The sequence below is a fragment of the Lynx rufus genome, unplaced genomic scaffold, assembly GCF_022079265.1.
Source record: "Lynx rufus isolate CCGP_SWC_20201006 ecotype Redwood Valley unplaced genomic scaffold, mLynRuf1.p SCAF_8, whole genome shotgun sequence".
NCBI classification, from domain to species: domain Eukaryota; kingdom Metazoa; phylum Chordata; class Mammalia; order Carnivora; family Felidae; genus Lynx; species Lynx rufus.
This window is the reverse complement of record NW_025814896.1, coordinates 17,171,734-17,197,201: the sequence shown is the minus strand read 5'-3', so window position 1 is coordinate 17,197,201 and position 25,468 is coordinate 17,171,734.

Here is a 25,468-nt window from a genome sequence, read left to right as displayed (position 1 = left end):
CAGGTCTTACAAGTTCCCAATTGAAAATGGTGCTGCTAGTTAAGGGACAAGGAACCACACTGTGAAAACCAACATTAGACAAAAGGTTGACGGGGAAATTTACAATGGATAAAATCCAGCGGACATCATCTAAACTTACCGAGCAAGCTCAACTTCCATTTACAGGACGTGGGGGGAATCAGGAGACATGATACCCCAATACCAGAAAGACACAGTCAACCAAATCCAGCATATGGGGAAATCTACAGAAAATAATGACCCAGAGTCTGCAACAAATAAATGTCATGAAGAAAAGCTAAGGGGGAACAGTCATGGATTAGAGGAAACTAAAAGTCCTTTTTTGGGTATGGATTCAGACTTTTTTTTTTTTTTTTTTAACACTGACAAAGAAAACAGGGTGCTATGGAAGAACTGGTGTCAGTTTTGTTACACATGGTGATAGAATTATGCTTCTATTTTAACCCCAGCACTATTGACAAAATATCTCAAGCTAGGCAATTCTTGGTCTTGGAGGGCTGTCCTGTGCAATGTAGGACAGATAGCAGCACCCCTGGCCTCTATCTGCTCAAGGCCACCAGCAACCACCACCATTACCACCCCCAGTTGTGACAACTGAAAAGGTCTCCAGCCACTGCCACATGTCTCCTGGAGGGCAAAACTGCCCTGAAAACTTACAGATTTATCTTCTGAAGAATTTGCAAGTGAAGGGATAGGTTTGGGTTTTTCATTTTAAAATACTCCAAACAAACTACAGGGAGGGGAGATGTTGCTAGAATCACACAACTTTGGCAATTGCTGGGTGATAAGTACATGGGTATCATTATTCTATTCTAGGCTTTAATGTACGTTTGAATACTCCTGATAAAAAGCTTTATAAGAACACATGTGCACAAATACTGTAGAAATATTTTTTAATTTTTACAGATGTTCATGACATTAAGTGGGGGGAAAAAAACAGATCACCAGGCATTGTGAAACACTGTGACCCCATTCTGATGGAACACAAAGATCCTCAGAGAGAACAGGCATCCATTACGTTAACTGTCCCCAAGTAATGCAACTGTAGATAATCATTTTCTTCCAATCTGCAGTTTTCAAAGCTTTCTACCTAATATGTATATTTATTTAATATAAACAAATATAACAGACTAATAAAGAAAAGTATTGTTATAGAGACACAATGTAGGCAAGAAAAAGACTATCCAAAGCAAACACAAGATCTCAAAAAATACAACCAGGGAGGCATTGAATTTAGGGTCTTAAAGCCCCTAAGGAAATGGTGTATTACAGCATGCAAATCCATGAATGTACATCTGTGGGTGTGATGGGGAAGGGGTGCTTCCTCATTCTGACCTTGGGCCTCTACAATTCCATTTGATCTCCCGGTCTCAGAAGGCAGTCACATGAAATACATTTTAGAAAGACTGCTCTCAAACCAAAAAAAAAAAAAAGTATTTTCCCTGACAGGCAAATGTTTCAAGGTTGTTTTTTTTTTTTTTTTTTTAAATAATCACGATGGTGCTTAAATCCAGAGCCAAGTGGAAAACTCAGCTATTAAGCTGGATTCGTGCCCCCAAATGTCCTGGGTAGCAGGGTTTTGGCTATTCTGCTTTTCAACAAACAAATTATTTGCTATTTAGTCACCTGTTGCTTTGTTTGGCTCACCTAAGTGGCTACAGCCTGACCCTGACACCAGTAAATAACCATGAGCCTGATTTCCAGATGTTAGGATTCCTTCCAGAGTGTGTGGCTACATTTCAGTGCCTTGTCTTCAACTCTCCCATGGTCTGCTGTATCATCATGTCCACTTTCACGATCATTCCCTTCCACAAGATGAAGCCCATAAAAACAAAGACGTTGCCCTCTTCAATGCTACGTCCCTAGTGCCTAGAAGAGGGCCTCGTTCATAGTAGATGCACACTAAGTAAGTGCTGAAAAACAATTCAATCGTGTTTCCCTCCCTTTTCCTGAGATCTGGCCTTCTCAGGGAAGATCTATTATTTCTGGGACTACCAAGTGGCCAGAATGATCAGCAGGCTCCGATTCCCTTAACATGCTACTTACTCTCACCACCAGTGAATTAACGAAGATGTTAACAGACCCACCCACCATCCCCGGTACCCCCCCTCCCCAACACACACACGCGCACACACACTCTGCCACACCCTCAGCCCTGGTGATACCTCCCATTTACTCCTAGTGCCTCAGCCAGTCTATGCACAATCTCATGGTGTTCTAATAAAACTAATTAATTTCCAGAGTTAAAATTCATGAGGCAGCGGATGTAACATCTACATCTATAGCCGCTTCTGAATTCCCTCTGGCTGCCGACTTTATTTTGCCCACACAGGCTCCTGAGTGTGTTTGAACATATTCCTACAGCCTTCCCCAGGTCCTCAGCAGCCCACAGATTTTTCTGCTACTCCCATTTTCTCAATTCACTCTAGTGTTTGGTGTGAGAATGAACATCAGATTCTGGAATCATCGTCAACTCAACAATACCCTCCCACTCCTGTCTTCTGACCTGCCGATATCCACTCAGGATCCCCACAAGGTCACCCCAAATCCTCTCCTAACCACCCTCCCGCCCCCACTTAGAGATCTAGTCCAACTTCCTCTGAAGCAGAAGAGGAAATTGAGGCCCAGGAATGTGAAGCAGCATGTCCAGGGTAACATGGTGAGGAGCAGTGCAGGGACTGTGACCAAGGGTTTCCTGACCCCCAAAAGCCCAGTTTTCTTTCTCCAGGAATCAGCAAACCAACCCTTGTAGGCTAAATTTGGCCCTTTTTTGTTAATATTTTGAGAGAAACAGAGCACTGGTGGGGGAGGGGCAGACAGGGAGGCAGACACAGAATCCCAACCAGGCTCCTTGCTATCAGCGAAGAACTCAATGTGCGGCTCGAGCTTATAAACCGAGAGATCATGACCTGAGCTGAAATCAAGAGTCAGATGCTTAACCAACTGAGCACTCAGGCGCCCCAGCCCTTTACTTCTATCAAGTTTTATTAGCACACAGCAATACCCACTCATTTCCATATGGTCTAGGACTAGTTTGGATTACAAAAGAATTGACTAGCTATGACAAAGACTTTACAAAGTATAAGCCTAAAGTTTTTACTACCTTCCCATTTATCGAAAAAGTTGACTCCTCTCCGACACAAAGTTCAAAAGAACAGGAAGTAGGAGAGAAAAGGCAGATGAAGACTCCCTGTGAAATGCCAGGTGAGCACCTTGCCAGTCTCCTAAAACGTGAGCAGCTCAAAAAAGGCACATGAGGGACTCCTCAGGACAGAGCCAGTCATCGAACACCTCTTCCCCCACACTACCCATAGCATTTTAGTAGACCCCTTCAAGAGACGAAGCCCCACCCACCGTCAGGCACCATTAGCTGCTGGGCCAACGCTCCCACACACATTCCCCTCCCCCCTGACCCATACATGATGAGTTCCAAGTGTGCTGTGGCCTCCACAAGTAGGTTTGGAATACACTAACTTCAGCCTGCACAAAAAAGAGCCTCTCAATTCCCCAAGGCAGGAAAGGCAGAGAGACGTGGGACGTTTGCAGTGAGGAAACCTTTTCCAGTTCATAAGAAAAAGCGTGGTTTTGGGGGTCGGGGGTCAGGCTGTCTGGATTCAAGTGTTGTCTAGAGCCCTCACCTCTGGGAGACCTGCAGTTATTTCTCTGAGCCCATGGCTCTTCACCAGGAAATTAAAGGTGGCCAACAGCAGTAAGGATTTACTGAGGCAATGTGCATGGGGTTCTGAATGCAGTGCCTGCCACACGGTGCTGAGTCGGGGCACTGGGGAGCAGCTCTGGGAGGACTGCCTTGGACACGTGGACAACAGGGTAACGCATGCAAGATTCCAGTATCCAGAAGAGCCTCCGACACACAGAGCCTGGAGCGGGCTTCTTCCGTTCCAAGGGCATTGCTCAAAAACGCAAAGCAAGAGGACAACCGAGCAGACCGGAACTGGTTGCCCTGTGTGGCCTGGAACACAGGGATTGAGGACTCGGCAACTAGGCAGAAAGCCAGCACTGGAGTCAAGCCAATTTGAGTTCCTCCTTCCCTGGCGGGTCGTGATACATGCAAGCCACGTGGCCCTGGGGACGCCGGCTGATCTCCCTAAGCCTCAGTTTCCTCTTTTAGGGATGACAATAGTCTCTGTGAAGACTCTGGCCGATGCCATGCCTCAGGGCTTTTGTACTGTGCTGGGGTGGGGGGGCAGGGCTGCTGCTGTCATTTAGAACAATAACACCTCAACCTGGAAACGTGCTGCCCACCCGACCACCCCTGGTTCTCTGTCCTGGACACAACGCGCCCTGGCTTGTGACTAGGGCACTAACCCTGCTTTCCACCACCCCCCTCAGTCACGGAGGGCCCTGCCTTCCCGAGTCTCCCACCCTGCCGGTCCCCAGCGCAGCCCCACACACCCTCGGGGGACACCTGCCATCAACACCGCTCTCTGCGCGGTTATGTCAACACGAGACCCGCCCCAACCAGAGGACGCAAAGCCACCGTCACGCAACACAGACGCGCTGGGGCCCGAGCCTTCCCCTGCAGCTTCGGGGGAGCGGCTCACCCGGTCTGGGCACACACTCACTTCGGAAAACGCCGGATTCGGCTCGGTTAACCACCGCGTCCGTGCCTCCCCGCCAGCACCGCAGACGCGCGGCTCCGACGCCATGGAAGGGCCGCCCCGAGTACCGCGCGCCCTTCCCACCAAAGTAAACCCGTCACCTGGCCCACAGCCGTGGCCGAACGGCCAGGAGCTTTCTCGCCAGAACGCTGCTGATGGACTCCGCGGCAACCCCCCCCCCCCAACCCATCGCCACCCCAGCTGCCCCGAACCACTTACTGAGCCTTTCCTCGCGTGTGGACTCCACAGCCTCTACGCCGGCTTGCAGGGCCCCGCCAGGCCTCGCTGCCACCCTGCCACGCTCCCGGGGGGCCCCAGTGAGCCACGGCCGTCTGAGTGCACGCCCCCTCTTCTTGGGTCTCGTCTCCCTCCCGTGGAGCACGCCCACCACGTGGGGCTCATTCCCCGCCCTGTGGAGCACGCCCCCACCATGTGGGGCTCGTTTCCCACCGCGTGGAGCTTGTTTTCCACCATGTGGAGCACGCCCCAGCCAGGTGGGGCTCGTCCTCGCCACGTGGGGCTCGTTTTCCACAGGTGGAGCATGCCCCAGCCATGTGGGGTTCCTCCCCGCCTTGTGGCGCTCATCCCTGCCAGTGGGGCTCATTCCCCGCCATGTGGAACACACCCCTGCACCATGGGGGGGCTCATTCCCACCACTTGGGAGCTTATTCCCCCTGCATGGAGCACGCCTCCACCCAGGGGAGCTTGTCCCCACCACCATGATCTCCCCCATAGTGGCCCCCATCCACTTCCACGTGGCGGCATGAGGTGGCACCCTGGGAGCCCTAGAACCAAACCAGAACGAGCCACGCACTGTATTCGTCCCTGTTCCTGTAAGGGTTGTGGGTGTCCTTTGCCCACTCACTGCTGAGGAACCCAAATGCTGAGCATTCACGGTGGCCGGAGTTAGAAAACAGCCACACCAGGCCAAGAACCCAGAAAAGACACCAAAGGGGCGTTGCCAATTCCTCTGCCACAGGGGGTGCTTTTTCCTCTTCCTCCTTTCACATGCTCAGGGCAGGATGAGGACACAAAAGACTTCAAGGGACTTCACAAGAACAGAAGAAACATTTTAAATATGCGTTAGGAGATTTTTGTAAAGATAATCCAGAAATACAGTGAAATGTAAAGCAAAAGAGCATACAATAAAATCTCTCTCCTACACCTGCCCACCAGCCACCTAGTTTCCTCCCCTGGAGAAATATTAGTACTTTCTTGTGTTTTCTTCTGGTGGTAATCTATGCAGGTTATGTATATACAAACCTGTGTATGTGTGTTGTGTGTGTCCTTTTGTTACACAACTGATAAGCCACTAGACAAAGTTCTATACATTGCTTTTTTCAATTGATAAATCTTGGATATTGTTCCATATTAATGTTTAGACATCTTGCTCTTTCTCTTTAATTTTACTCCATAGTATAGTCAATTACCTTTATGTCCGGTCTCTTGCAAGTATGAGGAAAGCTGCAATGAATATCCTAGCATGTACATTTCCTGCACGTGAGCACGCGCGCGCGCGCACACACACACACACACACACACACACACACACACACACAACGATGCAGCAGGTGGAAATCCTACAAGCGGAACTACTTTTAAATGGACAAGAGTCAGCAAATCTTATCTAGGGGTGTGTGTTGTGTGTGTTGTGTGTGTGTGTGTGTGTGTGTGTGTGTGTGTGTGTGTGTGTGTGTGTGTGTATTAATGGGATGAGATCTTCCGGTTGTAGAATATCAAAGCTAAATTGGAACTCATCCTATTTCAATTCTTCTGCTTTTCTTTGGGTCTCTTGTTCCTCAATTTCATCCATGCTTTTGGTTATTAATGCCCCCATTCAGTGTTTCATATTCGCTGGGCCTTCTTAATCCAGTTTACTTTTTTGAGGCTTAATACCCTTACAGAACCACCGTGTGTGAAATTATCTTTTACAATGCTGAATCCAAGCAGTTTATAGTTTTCAGTCAATTACTCCCAACTGCCAGAGCTGTGCTCAGGATAACATTTCTGGCTAAATTTCTTCTTGGATCATGAATTCTCAGACACGACTAATCCTCGTGTCTGGTGAGGCCACATATTCGGACTCACACTCAGGCCAAAGATTCTCTGCAAACTGGGAAATTCATACTCAGAAGCCACAGGTGTTCAGGAAAATTTTAGTACAAATACTGGTCTGATAAACTGGATGACATTTCAGAGCCCCTGATAAAGAGTTAACTTAAGAAATCCTGTAGCAAATCCATTTGTAATTTTTTTTCTTAAATCCTTTTGATTAATAATAAAAAAAATCACTGGCCATTAATTTAACTCTATCAGTTAGCTATGCAACAGACTACCCCCCAAATTCAGTGGCCTCAAACAACCACCATTTGTTTACCTCATGATTCTGCGGGTCAGTACTTTGATCTAGGCTCATCTGGGTGATTCTTCTAATGATCTAGGCTGATGATCAGCAGCTGCTCAGGGGCTCTGCTTCTAGAGTTAGCTGGTTATTAGCTGGGGCGATGGGGGTACCTGGGTCATGTGTGTGTCATCATCCAGCAGGCTAGTGGGCTTCCTCACGCAGAGGTATCAGCAGGGATCCCAGGAGAAGAGAACATGCCTCAATGCACAAGTACTTTTCAAACCTCAGCCCAGTGTCACATTTACTCCTGTCCCGTTGGTCAAAAGGAGTCACATAACTAAGTTCAGATTCCAAGGGTAGAGAAACAGATGCCACTTCTTCATAGAAGGAGCCATAATGTCATAATGCAAAGGCACAGATGCAGATAAGGGGGAGAACTGACCACATCAACTGTTTAGAGACTCATCCAACCTAAATGATACTTGTATAGGGCTTTATAATATCAAGCTGCTCTCACTCACATGGACTTTATTCCTAGAACCGTTTCCTCAAACAAGAGCCACCGAAAGCAACCACTGGAGAGACCTCCAACACCAAGTCATCCCACAATGAGCATCTGGATACCCTTGATCCAGCTGTGGCGGGCCTCTGAAGGGCTGTCCTCAAGGCCACCGTGGCACAGAAGAAAGGGCACCCCCCCATGGGGTACAAGAGACTTAAGATTAACGTCAGTGCTCAGAGCAAATTATTTCAATTCCACGTGCCCTCCGCTCCCTCGTTTGCCATCACAGGGGTGGCAGAAGCAACGCAGAGAGGGCTGTGGCAAGGCTTCAAAGCAAACAACATTTTGCCTAGGCCTCAGGGGCCTGGAAGTGCCCAAGACTGTGTGCAGAAGACTTGAAACAGTGAATTGGGCCCCAAGTTCTAAAAAGACTTGATTACTGAAATAAAAATGATCTATGTGAGCAGGAGGCTCAAAAGAAGGCCAAGGCTATAAGCTGGCATTCAAGGGAAACGGAACAAGTGTGGCCATGGGACACAGGGCTGCACCCCAGTCAGGATGGGAAATTTTAAAGAGGGCAGAGCTGCGTGTTCTCTGTGACCCCCATGGAAATGGCCAGGTCTGGGTCTTGCACTAAACGCTCCTTCTTCCCAAAGGAGAGTGAGTCCCCAGGAGTCCTTGCTAGGAAAAGAGTTCTACCTGATGAAAGAAAGGCACGTGAGTACATGTGGTTCCATTAAAGGCCAGAAGAAATCATGCTGCTTGCCCTCTATGAAAGGAAATACACACCCCATCACAACCACTTTTGTATTTCCAGGTAAATAACAAGAGCAATAACTACAATTTGTTGAATATCAACCATATGGCACATACTGCCAGTCAACCGACCTACATTAAATAATTAGCATTCAGACCATGATTATCCATTCAATGACTTTGAGTACCCATGAAGTAAGTGCTAGATTCCATGTGAGGGGCCAGAGAAGCAGTAATTCTATGTGGCAGGTACAGTGCCCAATGGAGCCTTAGGGGGCGATCACAACCACTGATGACACCATTGCTGCCTACACCACACCAGCAACAAAAGACCACACCGGATCGCCACAGGCCAGCTTTACTCACATTTTCTCGGCGACTTCCATGATTACCACTAGAGATAGGCTTTGGGAACTCCATGTTACAAATAAGTAAACTGAGGCACATAGAACTTGGCCAGGAGCATACAGCCTGCAGGTGGCAGAGTTGGATTCAAACCAAGGAGAATCCCATGTTCTGGGGGACCGTAGCAAGAGCTCCTCTTCTCCCAGTAAGTAGGGGTCCTGTGGAGCACCCAGGGGTCCCAGGTGGGATCAGAAGCCTCCCCTCCCCCTTGCCATGGTTATTTTCAACAATCCCCTCCACTTTCCCTTCCTAAGCCTCTTAGACAAAGGCAAGTGGCGCCCATTTCTGCAATCCCTCTCCCTCCTCCTTTGGACTTTTCCAGAGTCTTCAGCAAATTGATCTAATATAAATTCAACAGCTCACTGGCTCTAATTCTCAGCCCTGGCTCTTTATCTGCCTAAAGGGCTCACGGGGTTGCTAACTCGGCACTTGAATAAAATCTAACACTTACACATTCATGCATTCACTCATTCATTCAACAAAACAAGCACCCACTAAATTCCAGGCCCGGTGTGAGTGCACTGAGATGCTGCAGAGTTTTATGCAGGGAGGTGACATGATTACACTTATGTAAAAATGTCACTGTGGCCCCTTGTGGGGAAAAAGGAGAACAGGGGGATGCGGTACAAGAGATGCCAGCCTGGACAAAGGCGGCAATAACAGGGATGGAGAAGAGCAGGTAGGATCTGTTCTGATTTGGGTTCAAATCTCAGAAGAGGAGTCCCAGCCACAGATACAGAGGAGGGGAGTCCTGTCATGTAAATGTATTGGGTGCAGCGGACATCCCATAGGGCGACAGCTCTCAACTGAAGGGCAGAATCTGATCCAGACTCCTTGGGAAGCTTTGTGCAGGCTCTTCTCCCCAGTGATTCTGGTCAGCCAGGAAATGGGTACTTCAGCTTGCAAAATTCCCCATGCAATCTCCCCATCTCAGCCCACCAAGAGCCACCAACACGTGCAAAGTAGAGACGGAGAAGTTAACCTAGACCAGAACCCCAGTCAATTTCAGCTGAGAGAACAAGCCCACAGAGAAGGCTGGAAAGCAGCTTCCAGAACCCCTGGCCAACGCAGCCGCTGGAGGAAGAGCAACTGGTCAACAGCATGGAAGGTCGTGGGGCAGTGGCCGGGAGAAGATGTGGGGTCTTTGCTTGTTTCTTCACTTACTAAGACGAATTAGTTGAACATATATACATGCTGGAGGGAAAGTGCCTTGGGGGAACCCAAGACCAACCCTATATTCGATGGTTTACTGGAGGACACACAGGACTCAGCACAGAGTCCACGCACAGCTGTGATTTATTCCAGTGAAAGGACACAAAGCAAATCAGCAAAAGGAAAAGATGCGTGGGGTGACGTCTGGAGGAAACGAGGTGCAAGCTCCCCAGAGTCCTGGCCCTGTGGAGTCATGCAGGATGCACTTCATTCCTCCAACAATGAGTTGTGACAACATGTGTAGAGTGTTATCTGTGAGGGAGGTTCATTAGAGACTCAGTGCCCAATGTTTTTATCGGGGGGTGGTCATGCAAGCACCCCCTGCCTAGCACATTCCGAAATTCCAGACTCCCAGAAGGAAAACAGACATAGCATAACTGACACTTTGTTCAAACACTTACTCACAGTGAGTCAGTCTTATCAGTTAGGGAATGGTAGAAACACTCCTGAAGTTCAAGTTCCCAGGGACAGGAAACCTGATAGAACACGTATCTTGTCCTATAGAGCCAAGGGGGGCTTCAGATGCCGGCATCCCAGACAGCTGGTGGCAGGACATGGAGGGCACTCTCATCTGATGCCTGATGTTTTCTCTGAGAAGGAGAAGAGAGACCTCTGGCAGACAGGGAAGAAGATGTGGCAGACTACAGAGGAGACGGAAAATGTCGACCAGGCACAGGGAAAAGTTATGGAGCCAACCTGCAGGCCCAGATGAGACTAGGGATGATACATTTACAGAGGCCACATTTTTAAGATTTGAGGAATTTTGCCAACAGCATCCAGCCACCTGATAAAAGGGAGAGAAGAAAAAGAGCTGAATTGTCCAGGTGTTGGGCTCAAGGTAGAGACAGAGGAGAAGGGAACTAGGGTTTCAGGAAGGAGAATGGCAGATGTGAGGACTGTGGAATCCATGCAGACTTGGAAAGGAAAGGTCGTAAAAGGACCAGACAGACAGCAAACTGAACATAAGGATCTTGACATAGGCACCTCCATCCAAAATGGTAATTTCGTAACTGTAGTAATCAGACCAGGGTGGTATCTAGAAGTCCCTTTGGTAACAATCCCACCTAACACGTGAATGCCTTCTACAGGATCCCAGGCAAGTGGTCATGAAGTTCTTCTTGAATTCATCTGATAACAGGAAACTCACCACCTTTCAAGGAACCCATGCATTTCTGGGCATTTGTATTCATGCAAAAGTCCTACCTACTGCCAAGTGATAATCTGCCTGCTGGAACTTTTGGACTCTGGTTATGCCATCCACAGCTACACAGAGCAAGGGTCCAAGATAGAGTACCACATCTTCCATGCAAACATATTGGTGTGGTAACCCTTGGCTCTTCCCACTCCATAGGGATCTATCACTCCCAGGAGTCAATGACCATGTGTGTGGCGATGGCTCCAAGATCTAAAATTCCAGCTTCTCTCCAAACTCCAGACTCAAAAACTCCACGGCTTACCAGATACCCACGCTGCAATACCCCCCACGGGCACTCACACTCTGCATGCACCCAGATATGAACTTGTGATCTTGTCCCCTACACAACCAAACACGCTGCATTGGAGGATGTATCATATCCAGTTTCCATCTGGGCATCAACTTTGACTCTCTCTCCTCAAATATCCAGATAACCACCTGCCTGTTGATTCTCTCTCCTAACTGGTTCTCAAGTCCATCCACTCAATCTCCTCCGTGCTCACTGCCATGACTCCAGTTGAGGCCACCGCTATGTCTCAAAGATGTTGCCTAGCTCATCTCCTGTCTGCCACCTTATTTTCTCCATCCATTTTACCGGCTTGGAAGTGAAAGTGATGATTCTAAAACGCAAAGTTGGTCCCAACACATCACTGCCTAAAACTCATTAGTGGCTCTCACTGCCCTGAGGATACAGTCGTAAATTAGCCCATGATCTGTATTTCTCTGCAAGATCTGCCTGTTCACCATTCTGGCCTCACCTCTTACTCTATAGCACCCTCCAACTCTATGCTCCAACCACGTTTAACATTCTGTTCCCCCAAAGTGCCATACCGGCTCACCTCTGAGCCAATGCAGAGACTGTTTCCTCTGTCTTATCCTTACCCCCTGCTTCTACATGCAATGCTGGACTTCTCTCAACAGTTTCTCTTGCTGTTTCATAATTATCTGTCCATTTATCTGCCTCCTTCCAAAGTCTCTGATCTCCAAGGAAACATGTTTACGTTGTTCACCAATGTGTCTCTAGTCCTAACACATCAGAAGCCCTCTATAAATACTTGTTGAAAGAAAACAAGAATTTCCATCTGTCAATCACCTCCAGTGGTCTGTTCCCTATACTTCTATTAATGCAGCCCCAAATAACATTGGTTTTTTAAGTTGCCACAGTTTACTATAGATGCACATCTAATTTCCCCTAGTTGAACACCTCAAACTTTTTTCCATTACCTACTGCTAAATCTGGTCTACTCCATATCACACCCAAGCAATACCCCAATTTAAATACTTGCTTCAGGAGTTTCTTATCAAGACAGAAAGAAGGAAAACCCATTTTCAGGACGAAAAGGGAACATGAACAGTTTCAGCTTCCATTTTTCTCTGGTTCTGCCCTGTTCACAGATTAATTTCTGGCACCAGGATCTGTGGCCAGATAGCAGAGAATAGTACAGAAGCGCCTTCCCTGACTCACAGAAGCCAGCAAGAATCACTCTCTTCACAATCGTCCATTTTACAATGTGTCTAATTATAACTGAATAAATTACTTCTGCCATTCTGCAGAAATACTTAAAATAAATAGCTCTCATTCCTTGAATTAAAATCATAGTCTTTTGTTCACTGTTTTCTGTTTCATAAAGCAACAGAGCCTGTTGATTAAAGATCATTTATAGGACTTCATTTTCCATCTATTTTATGATATCACTTTAAAATACCCCCAAATATTCAGCTGCAAGGAGGGATAAGAACTACTGGAAATTGGCTCTTTGAGACTTTTTGATGAGAAATGAAGTTGTGGATGTAACTCTCAACAAATGAACATATATTAGAAAAGCCTATTTTAATAACTGCTTGGTTCTTCTCCCTGAATTTTTTTCTCTACCCAACTTCCTATATTTTTCTTGAGATTACAACATAATCCCCACTGACACACTAAATATTACCTCTCTATAGTGAATGGATGACACTGAGACAATAAATCACTTTGAGCTAACACAATATGCCAACCAGCCCCAGCTAAGCCAAATATTTGACGAAAGACATACAAACTGAAATTTAGCAAGGCAGGAACACTCTGGGAATTATGTCCTGAATATCAACCATCGCTAGTACCTCTGCAATGAAAAAATTAGATGTACAAGGAGGCCACATGTGAATGCATAAAATAGATGATTTTGTGACCAGACTAGCCACAGTTAGCCAATCCCGGGAGACACCTTAGAAAGAGATTCTGGTTAGACCACCCTCCAAACTTGGTTGATGTTATGTCAAAATAAAGACTCCTCAGTCCTGGCCCAAAAACAAACAAGCAAACATGACCCGTTGTTTTCCTGCACCAATGCAGAAATAAGCATGACGTCAGTGAAAAAGAGTAGCCAGTGGTGAACTTGGCATGACACCAACAAAGCTGACATGTCGGGGGCCCTCACTTACACACATCCCTTTCAAGACCCTGTACCTGATTTTGAATTTAAACTGTCGTATTCTTTTTCTTAAAGCACTCCCCTAAATTGTGTATGCCTTCACAAAACCTCCTGGACCTGCCCCTGTTGACCCTGCTTCACAAGTGATTCTAAACAGGCCTTCAGAGATGCCTTCAGCTGTCAGTAGGAATAGACTGTGTTCACAGGTCATGTGAAGTCCCCACACAGGTAGACGGAGCATCCTTGGCCAGTGCCCAAGACCCTCCCAGAGCCGCCCAGCAGAACCTCTCTGATGCCAATCTCACTGCCCCTTGCCTCCTGCTGGAAACACCAGTAATAATTCATCCCAGTTTTACTTGCGCTAAGCACACTCAGCCCCAGGAAGCACACTCAGCTTCCACACTCTGGAAGCTTCTCCTTCGGGACCCACTGAAGGGGCACCAGCTCTGAGAAAGCTGTTCTGGTGTCTGCCCCCCAGATCAAGCTGACTACATCCTCCCCTGTGCCTGCCAGCTAGGGGCTCAGTAACTACCCTGGGCCTGAATTCTGCCTCCTCCACTTACCAAAAAAACCCCCATGCCTCAGTTTCCCCACCAGTGAGAGACAACATCTACCCCCCTCATCAAGCGGACATGATAATCTTTGTTGCGAAAAAAATATATGCCAGCCACCGTTGTCATTGTCATTCAATGCATCCCTCAATCAGCAATCCCTCAGCAGTTCACTCTCCCCCAAGAGACCAAGGACTTCTCAACAGCAGAGATGGGAGCTCGCGCACAAAGCTCGGCGCTACATAAATGTTTGCTGAACACACGAAGGAATTAAGTGATATTTATATTCTGACCAACAGAGGTAGGATTCAATAATGCATCCCACAGGCTCTTGTTTGCTAACATTTTAAGTCTATATAGGAGAATTTGATGAAAAGCAGAAGACAGGAGGAACGGGAAGCAAAGCAACTCTGCCTGATGTTTCTCTGCAAGTTTGTAAGTCCTCCCTCTCCACCATACACCTGCAGATCCCACAGCTGCTAGCTGTCTACACAATATTCCTCCAAGATAGGCACCATCCCTCTACCTCTGTCTGTGGACGGACCTCCCAGGGGCCTTGAGATGAATGGAGACACCGGTCAAAGCCAAAGGCAGACCACACAACTTAGCACCCTCACCCTTGGCAATAAGCACGCACACCATCCTGCCCATCCGGCTCCCTCCCGTGGAATTAGACATCGTAGGTAACTCTGGAGCCCTAGACAACAATTTAAACTTGCAAAAGATCTCCTTGAGCAAAGCAAGAGCTCTACCTGTGGTAGCTGCAGAGAAGGTGTGAAAAAAATTTGTGGGTGCCTCAACACAGATTGTTGACATCACACCCCCAGGCTGGGAGGTGTGGTCTGCCTCCGTATTCAAACTCATCTCCAGTCCCACCCTCACAGCTGACCTTGCTCTCAACTCTAGGGAACTCACAGTTTGAGAACGTGCCTCAGTTGTTCCCATCCCACTGCCCTAGCACGTCATCACCCCTGCCCGGAGCACATTCTCACCAACCCTCCATCCCAACTCTGGGGATGCAAGAATTTCTATTTCTTCCAAACCCCTCACCACCCCTGTGAGGCCTTCTGGGCCCTCTTCCTCCGAGTCCTCTGGTTCTTGTCACATGGCTTTTAGCACTTTCCTTCCCACGTCACATCTGTGTGTGTGTCTTCCATCCAGCAGACCTGACCATATCTCCATGGGACAGGAACCAGATAATTCATCACAACCCCAGCACCCAGCAGAAGAACTGACACACACAGCAGGTGCTCTTTATTTGTCTGATGAATGAATGGTTCATGAACAATCTCCCCTGAGACCTAAAATATGTTCCACATAACCCCTGAATTTCTTAAAAGAACAAGCATTTCCAACCAGTGGATCATTGCTCATTATTCCCAAAACCAGCCTGGTTTTTTTGTTTGGTTGGTTGGTCGGGTTTTTGTTTTGTTTTGTTTGTTTTGTTTTGTTTTGTTTTGCAGAAGGAATATAGAATATGCAGGTTGGTTTTTTCAGGAAAAAAAATTACCCATAGTGGAACCACTCTAGAGGCTCAGGTGCAGTGGTAGTATAGAGGTAGCATGCCTCAACAATGTACTGTCTGCTATCGTTTTTATAGGCAAAAAAATAATACTAATAGTAAGACAGCAAAAATGAAGCAGTATGATGCATCTCACTCGCACCTTTGAGACTGCAAAACCTCAGTACTTTCTGCTCAAGAAATCTTTAAAGTGCCTGAAGGAGGGGACGCCTGGGTGGCTCAAGCCTGGGTGGTTAAGCATCTAACTTCAGCTCAGGTCATGATGTCACGGTTTCAAGCCCCGCATCGAGCTCTGTGCTGACAGCTCAGAGGCTGGAGCCTGCTTCAGATTCTGTGTCTCCCTCTCTCTCTGCCCCTCCCCTGCTCGTGCTTTCTCTCTCTCTCTTTCTCTCTCTCTCTCTCTCAAAAATAAAATAAACATTAAAAAATTTTTTAAAAATAAAGTGCCTGAGACAGGTCAGGGATGTTTTTTAAAATGTCTGTGTGATATTCTTACTTCTGGAAGACAAATTAATGCTGCAGAGTAACTGGGGAAGAGGGGAAAAAAAATCTTGATTCATGTTCGCTTGTAATGCAGTTTGCTTTAATTGTTTTCTCATGTAATTACATATATTACTGATGTAATTACAAATAATACACATATTTGATTTGTGCAATTATAGAATAGTATATAATTTTTAAATGTGGTATGTTTCTTTCTCCCCAAGATCCCTTTGTAAAGGAAATAATTTATCATTTCTGAAAATATGCCCCTGTGCATTACATTTTAATAAAGTAAAAATTAGTAAATATTTGCCTTTCTTTTTGTATTCAACAAAACAAACCTCGTTGTGAAAATTCAAATTTATAAAGGTTCATTCTATGCCCTGAAAAACTGCTTCTGCTAGGCTAATTCTCCCATTGGAGAAAAGCCAGCCAAACGTTATCATAAAGAAAAGTATTTACAGGACACCTGCTACATGCAAGGGCATGGTTCAAGGAGGTATTTGTGATGGCCTAGGGTAGAAGGAAATAACCTCTCCCAGAAATGGAGAAGCACCCCTATTCTGGAGTGGAAGAGATGGACAAGAAAGCTGGGCTCCATCCTTTATCAGCTGTACATGCTTGAGCAAGTGACTAAAACCCACACAGCTTCCATACAGTGGAGCTAATACCACCTCATTCACTGTGAGCATTAAACGAGATAATGTATGTGAAAGGCCCAGTATGTGCATCAAGCAGTAGGTAGTTCTTGCTGTGACAGCATAAATCATAACCCTCATTTACTGTTTTGTATTTTGACTTGCAATATCACAATTCATGTGATGTGCTGCACAGCACCAGGGTCTCTTGGCCTCACATTTTTGTAAGTCAAATGACAACAACCCAGACTCATTCAAAGGAGGAGAACTGTGAAGCACTCAGGGGAGAAATGTGAACACCCTAGAGATGTGCAGGGAGGAGGAGATGTGGAGGGGAATACACAATCCCCAATTGTAAAGACCAGAAGGGAATTTCTACACAATTCTAATCCTACCAGTGACCCACACTTAGGGTCTATTGGATCCACACAATATCTTTCTTTTAAGTGGCCAATGATTAATATCAAAAGATTTCCCAAAAATGTTGGGTATTTAGATATTCTCTTGAAAATGAAAAGCATGGGCAAGACTAGCCCAAGATGCTTCATCGCAACAGCTGGCTAGAGCCAAGGAGTGTGGCTCTCCAGGTGGTCACACTCTAAAAGCTGTCCTCTACTATGTTCATTATTTGCATAAACTAAGACACCCCCAGACACAAAAATCTGGAAACTCTCAACCACATCTCCAGGTAACACAAAAATGTCCAGTGAAGGATTGTAATCTACATGCCCAACCAATGTTCTCCATATCTGCTGGAGCCCCCTATTTGTGAAGTCAGCATCACCCTCTTCCCAGAAGTCATAATCACAACTGCTGTCATGACACCCTGCTCTCCAAGGATCTTCCAACGCCCGACACTCACTAAGCCCCAGGGAAGGAAGGAACACTAGAAGAAAATTATTACAGCACATGTATAATGGAATGTTCAGTCTTCCAAGAGATGAAGGCTGGTGTGGTCTACCTCCATGTTTACCCTCATGTGTGAGAAGGGGACGGACAGACCATAGTTGGTTTGAGATGCCCTGAAGATTCTCCACCTAAATATTCACGAATATGTCTCAGGGTGCCTGGGTGGCTCAGCTGGTTAAGCATCTGACTTCAGCTCGGGTCATGATCTCACTGTGCGTGAGTTCGAGCCCTATATTGGGCTCTGTGCTGACAGCTCAGAGCGTGGAGCCTGCTTTGGATTCTGTGTCTCCCTCTCTCTCTCTGCCCTGCCTCCCTCTCTCTCAAATTAAAAAAAAAAAAACAATTAAAAAAAGATAAAAAAAAAATATGTCTCTAGCCTTGGTGCCTCCATAGAGTAGAGCCTCTGTGACACAGGAACAGAAAGCTTCTACCAAGGAAAGCTAATAAAGAATTGCAAGAAAGCATAATGCTGATGAGAAAATGGAGTCTCAGAGAGTTTCAGGAATTCTGAAATCTGGGAACTAAATCCAGGAACTCAAGACTCCAGATCTGCATAAACAAGCCACACGCACATACTCATGCTTTGCTAATTATTTACAGGTACACTCCATTCAATTCATAGATGCATCAAAACTAAGAAATCAAGAACTAGAAGACTAGTGATACCAAGAGATGGAAGTCCCCATCACCTGAAGATACAGCAGGAGGACGCTCTCAGCATCCTGATGGAGCCAGCTACATTTGGGAGTCAGCAGCAGTATGGAAGGCTTTGATCCTTCCTTTTACAGTGACATCCGGATGGCGCTTGAAATATTTCTCTCTGGATTCATTCCTCATCGTGGAAACAATGGTTTCACCAAATAAGGGAACTGCTCAGGAAAATCCTCTGTCTCGTGTTCAAGTTTAACCACAGGCCCAACGACTAACAAGATAAGTTCACATTTTAAAAGTAAGCCAAAAAAAAAAAAAAGGTTGAAAGGAAATTTACCAGAATGCTACAGTGGCTGACCCTATGGAGTAGGATCAGAGAGAGACACCGTTTTTGCTTCTGTCCTTTCTTCTCTTTGTTTTCTTAAATGGGCTTACCTTGCTTGTTTTAAAATACCTATAACTATACTAGAAAAATAAAACCTGTGAATTAATCCCACTCAAGTCAGAGAGCCATGTCGGGCATCTGGTCCTGATGTGGGACCCACAGATTTCCTGGTGTAGTTGACTTATACTTTTGCCTTCTCTGTCCTCTGCTAGACTAGGCAAGGTCCCCTCAATGCTCTACTATCCCCACAACATCCCCCAATCTAAGCAGCAAGGTCCACAGCACATAGTAGATACCTAATAAATATCTGTTAAGTGAACAATTCATAGTGTCATATTTCTCTTCACCCACTTTCTTTGGGTCTGTCAATTTAGAGGATGTTACTCAGGTGAATGATACTTCCTGGAAGAGACCATACAATTAATTACCCTTGTAACCTCAAAATCATATCTGAAGTCAAATCTGCACAAGTGACAAGTAGGGGATATAAAAAATGGCACTCTCTTCAGCCTCTTAATTACATACTATATATCAAACTTCTCCTAAGCTCTGAAAATGTCCTATTTAACATTCTGCACTTGGCATTCAATTCCAAAACCTGAAATGGAGATTGTATTACTTAAATATTTCCCTGAGTTTTTACTAACTTGTTCCCCATTTTTGCCTTCAACCAGATTTTATTTACTCCCTATTCCCCTCTTACACACTATTTTGTACTAGCCAAGAGAATTTAAGGGAAGGCTCATAATTGTCTAAACCCAATTACTTCATTGTCCTAAGGCTAAGGGACACTTAACCAGTGGCAAACACATGAATACACTCAAATTATATGGAGAAGTCAGTTGCCATAAATATATAAAGACGGAAGAAAACTAAGGCAAAGGCATGTTGAAGACACACAGAAAATCATCCCACTGACCATTCCTCCCCATGAAGCCAAGTATCTTAAGTTTGGAGACCAATGTGCACGGCCTGACTGAAATGTTAAAATAATAATAATAATAATTATTATTATTATTATTAATTAACCCTGCACATGTATATCCTGTATACAGGATATACAACTAACAGAAAATAATAATTAACCCTGCACATGCTGAAGTGGAAAAGCCTGTGGGCTAAGAAGATAGAAACTTTCACTGTTTATGTTACATAATTCAAGTAAAGTGATAGAATTATAGACGGATTGTATTTTTGTGTTTAACGTCTTTTTTTTCCCCAAATAAAAATGTATGCAAGTGTGTGTGTCTATGAAGATTAGTTCTCCGTCTTCAGGTGAATACACAGTGCCAAAAACAAGAACATATAAACAAATACGCATTGAGAAGCAACAGCAGAATCAAATGGCCTGAAATTCACCCTTGGGGCATCTAAACAAAAGGCCCTAGCTGCCACAGCCACTAGTCACTTCTCAGACCCACATTGAACATGACCTCCAAAGGCAGAGGGAGAACCCGCTTCCCCCTTAGTCTCCTCATTGGCCCAGATATGGTCACATACCCAGTTATTCACCAATTGCTGTGTGCCAGGAAGTGCATGAGATAACTGGTTCAAGAACCCAGACCTAAACCAATCACTGTGACCAGGGAAAGCTGGATTATCCCTGATTGGATAAAACCAGCTCACAGATTGGCACAGCGGGTAAGGTTGTTGGGAGTGAGAGCCATTCCTAAGGAAAGAATAAAAATCTAGGTACAATTAGGTGTGCCTGGATGGCTCAGTCAGTTAAGCCTCTGACGCTTAATCTTAGCTCAAGTCACGAACTCATGGTTTATGGGATCCAACCCTACTTCCAGCTCTGTGCTAACAGCACGAAGCCTGCTTGGGATTCTCTCTCCCTCCCTCCCTCTCTCTCTCTCTCTTTCCCCTCCCCTGCACATGCTCACTCTCTCTCAAAAAAAATAAACATTTTTTTTTAATCTAGGTAAAATTAGAAGAAGGAAAGAGAGAATTAATGCTGGCTACGCATCAAGAGAAAGGGTTCCTGCTATACATGCACATCCTGCATTATGGATCCTAGGATGGGGTCCTAGAATGTTCCTTTCCCTCAGCATCTGCTCAGTCATTAAGTAATGCCAAATCCCTTCCTCATCAATTATCATTGTGTGTGTGTGTATGTGTGTGTGTGTGTGTGTGTGTGTACACACGCACATAATTTACAAGCCTTAATCTGAACTATTCCAGACTCTCCTCACTTATATCCTTGATTCTGGGCTTGTCCCCTTCAAATCATCCTTTCACCACCCATGAGAGTAATTATTTTAAGAAGCAAATTTAATTATGTCACTCTCCTACTTGGAACCTGTCAATACCTTCCCACTCTCCCTAGAACTCCTTGGTGTCACCCCATAGTAGGGCCCTGGGCGAGCTGGCTGCGCCTGGATCTCCGGCCTCTTCTCCCTACAAATCCACTTCATGTGCCCTCGCCAGCCTCACCTGTTCACAGAGCTCCCTGAACCCCCATGCTGCCTCAGAATTCTGTATCTTGGCTTAGTTCACTCACTATTCCCACTTCAAGACCCAGTTCCCCTAACCCACCCCACCCCCTTTGAGGGAACAAAGTAAGCCTTTCAGAAATAGGTAGCTTGTGGAGAAACCTCTGGAGATGGCTCTCTCCCTCCCCTCAGGAAAAAAAAAATGACAGCAAGTTTCTTCCAGGTAACATGATACCCACCTTCTCCATTCTCGGGTCTTCGGGAGAAGGAGACACCAAACTGTTAAAGACGTTAATAGTCTCCTACAGTTATTCCTCAAAACTGTTGAACTCCCTTTAAAAATGTCAGTCAATTTCTTACTCCAGAAATTTAGCAGCCAAGGCCCTCAGCACAAGACTCTTGCGCACATGTGATGAGGGCCAAGTCACTTGGCGATGGCACTGGATGCAGTAGGTGTGGAGGATGCTGGTTGCACTTGGAATACAGCAGGTGTCCTTGCTGATGGATTAGACGCTGGGTATAAGGGAAGGAGAGGACTCAAGTGAGACTCAAGGTACTCGGCCTGAGAAACTGGAAGTGTGGTACTTCCATCAACTGATGCTGGGAAGGCTGAGAGTGGTTTGGAAAATCAGGGGTTCGATGCTGGCCAAGCTGGGTGTGAGATGCTTGTTAGACATACAAGTGTAAATGTCACATAGTTGGATATCACAGTCAGGAGCTCTAGAGAGACTTCTGTACTCGGGATACAAATTTGGGAGTCGTTGTCTTGGAAAAGGTCTTTAAAACCATGTTTATCATCAAAGAACAACTGGCTTTTAGTCCAATTCAAGGCAGGATGAATTTTATGGTAATGTTTTTCCTCCGCCTCCCCATCCTATCCGTGCTCCCATTAGAAGTTATGACTCTAGAACATACAGCCAGACCCCAATACAGGGCCCAAGCAGTCTTAGCAGCAAGATGCTCCCAGGGGCATGAGAATCTACTGAAATAATTCCATCCCATGACAGTCCAAGTGTTACTGAGGAAAACTTGCGTAAACACAGGCAGCTAATTGGGGAGAGCACCGGACAGTGAGTCAGAAAACCTGGAAGAGAAATCCTGACTCTGTTAAAGATAGGACTCTTTAGCCATGTGACTTGAGACAAGTCAATTGACATCTCCAAACCTGAGTCCCTTCACATGTGAGACAGTAATACTATCTGCCTCATAGGTTTATTAGTCAGCGTTTAGTGACAAAACCCATCTAGTTTAGCACAGCACCTGGGACATAAGAACTACTCAGTAAATATCAGCAATCATTATTATGTTGTTGCTGTTATTAGTAGTAGTATTTGACTTAGTTTGTGCTCCCCCAGAAGCAGTTCTTGAGGCCAGGATTAGAGAACAAATAGTTCATTTGGAAAGTGACCCTAGGAAACACTAGTTAAGGAGAAGGAAAGTGAGAAAAGGATGGAAAAGAAGCCAACACCCAGGGGCACCTGGTGGCTAAGTCAGTTGAGCGTCCGACTTTGGCTCAGGTCACGGTCTTGCAGTTTGTGATTTCAAGCTCCACATCAGACTCGCTGCTGTTAGACCAGAGCCCGCTTTAGACCCTCTGTCCTCCTCTCTCTGCCCCTCCCCTGCTTGCACCCATCTCAAACATAAACAAACATTAAAAAAAACAAAAACAAAAATGAGCCAACACACAGTGTGTCATCAAGCAAGTGACCCCTGTGGGCATTTGAGACCTAACCCCACGAGGGCGCTCTGGGATCCAGTGTAGGACACAATGACTATGAGTTATCCCCCTGAGGGTGAGAGACTTACACTTCAACTCCTGTTGGTCCCTGGTCCCTGGAGGAGGGCTGCTTGTGGGTTGGGGGCCGGGGCATCGATGTCCGGCTTTGGTTGTGGCACACCGTAGTGGTAAGGCCCAAAGGATGTAGGGGGACCACACACTGGCATCCGTGACAGTTTTATCACTAATATGGCTTTGTGTCCTGCCACTAATCCACCCAGCTTCTCTGAGCCTCAGTTTTTCATCTACAAAATGAGGGTTTGGGGGGAGGTGGATAATATCTGAGTTGGCCTGAGGATTTTATAAAATAACGTTTGTAAAAGCCCCTAGCACTCAGTTTCCTCTCTTTCTTCTTCCCATGACACCCTTTGCACATAAAGGGGAAAGCCCGCTTCCTCCCAGGCCACTCAGGCCCGTTCAGAGGGCACTTGCGGTTTTATGGCACTGCTCTCAGACTGCAGAGCATTCATTCCTTCCCTATAAGGTGCTCTCAACATCGATAATGATCTGTCTAAATATTCCTTTCTGGAGGAAGGAGGTGGAGGTGCTTTGAGAGAAAGGACTGCAGTTCACATCCCCAAGGTATGTTTCACTTCTGTTGCCGCCTTTGATGCCACCACATCCGGGCCGCCTATCTCCAAGGCAAATTGATGAAGACGGAGTTGTTGGTAACCCAGTTACATTCAGCACCTTCTGTGTGCACCACAGGGCTGCTGACACAAACACTGGCACGCTGACCCAAAGGAGCCGACCCATCCTGCCCCCCCCCAAAAAAGACCCATCTTGCAAGAGCCCCCGCAGGAAGCAGGCCTGCCCGGTGCAACCCGCCAGCCCATACAGTGGAGCCGGCCTTAGACCTGGGAGACAAGTGCTCATGTGTGAGTAAGAAACCACCAGAATACCAACGAGCAGAGAGGTATCCATGCCAGGAAACCCCCACAACGGCTATTTGTTTGGTGTTCTGGGAAAACTGAATGCCAACAGAGGCCTCACGGAGGCATCCAACAGCCAGAATAAATTTGAAAGAAGTTGACCACACTTGAGGCTGACCAGGCTTGGTTACTGACACACTAATAAGTCTGATTAATTAATAATTATTCTCTATTTAGAGTTAGCCACAGCCCCTAAGAGCGGCACCTTGCTGCACCTAATGAGGGGCTTGCCAACACGGATAAGGCAATTTAGTGGATGAAAAATAAAATTAGGTGGTTTCTGTAGACCAGGACTGCATTAAGGACTTTGAGTATGGCATTTGATTGATTGCTCATACACCCCCTGAAATAAGCGTCAACATCCCCATTTCACAGATCATAGAACTGAAACTCAAAAGGCTTATCATTAATTAGATCACGATGATAAAGCCAGTCAACAGGAATACTGAGGATAAGCTCATGCTTATCTATGCATCAATTCCGCCTCTCAAGAATGATTTTTTTAAAAAATCTATAGTGTTTTCGTATGCATAATTTAATGAAGTACAGAATTTATTTATTATTTTTAGAAGACGCTGCTTACCTCTGGAGCAGGAGGAAAGGTAATATATGGGAAGAGGCACGAGGGGACTTTAAGACTCTGGTCCTGTTCTACTTCCTGGCCTCAATGGTGGTTTCATGGGAGGATCATCTTGTGATGAAAATTCCTCAAGGCAGACACTTGGTGACTAGTAAATTTTCTCTATGTAATTTTCTCTATTGGTATATTATACTAATGCAGGGATCAGAAAATCATGGCCTGCAGGCCAGCTGCCTATTTTGTAAATAAAGTTCTCCTGGAACTCAGCCATACCCATTCATTTACATACTGACCCTTTGTAGAAAAAGTTTGGTGATCCCTATGTATACTATACACAAAAAAAAACTGAGCCAGACTTAGGCACATGGTAGATCTACCTTTCTGCCGGTGGTTTTCTAAGTCAATCACGTAAAAGAGTTTGCATACTTTAAAAACATAACAAATGACAAGGAAAAGGCTTAATGTTACCGTGACACATCCATTAAAGAATTTAAAAGTTAGCTTATAAAACCACATACAATCCAATGGGGATATAAGGAAGGTAGAACAAATGAAAAATCAAGACCAAAGGGAAAGACAGGTACTACGGAAATCATCCACTGTGACCTCTTATATAATGACTAAGACTGGGCTGCAAATCTGATGGAGTTTCCCAGACACCCAAGCAAAAATGGCAACAAATGCAACACAAATGAGGCAAATGTCAGAAAACCGAGTTGGGATTTAAAATGTCCCCTGCACAGTCCAGAAAAGTGTCTAAACCTCTGCACACAAACGAAAGCTGGCTGTTCCTGATAAAAAAGCACCTTTACCCCATTTTTCATGCAAAAAGACAACTCATTTTTTGCTCCGATGGGCAAAAAAAACCCTCAGGAGCCTAATTTTCGCCAACTGCCATGTGGCACTGCCCGTTCCCATCTGGGCTGGCTGGCACAGACCTCGGTGAACAGAGCAGCAGGCCCCAGGAGGGTCCTCTGATCATGGCTCCATCACAATGACCTACTTGGGATTAGAACAACATTTTAGAGTATAACTGTGTTTTATGGGTCATAAATATTGCACAGATGTTCCTTATTTACATAGACTCAGTAGATTATTATTGCGACATTACCATGCTAATATGGTGATTCTTGCATTTGA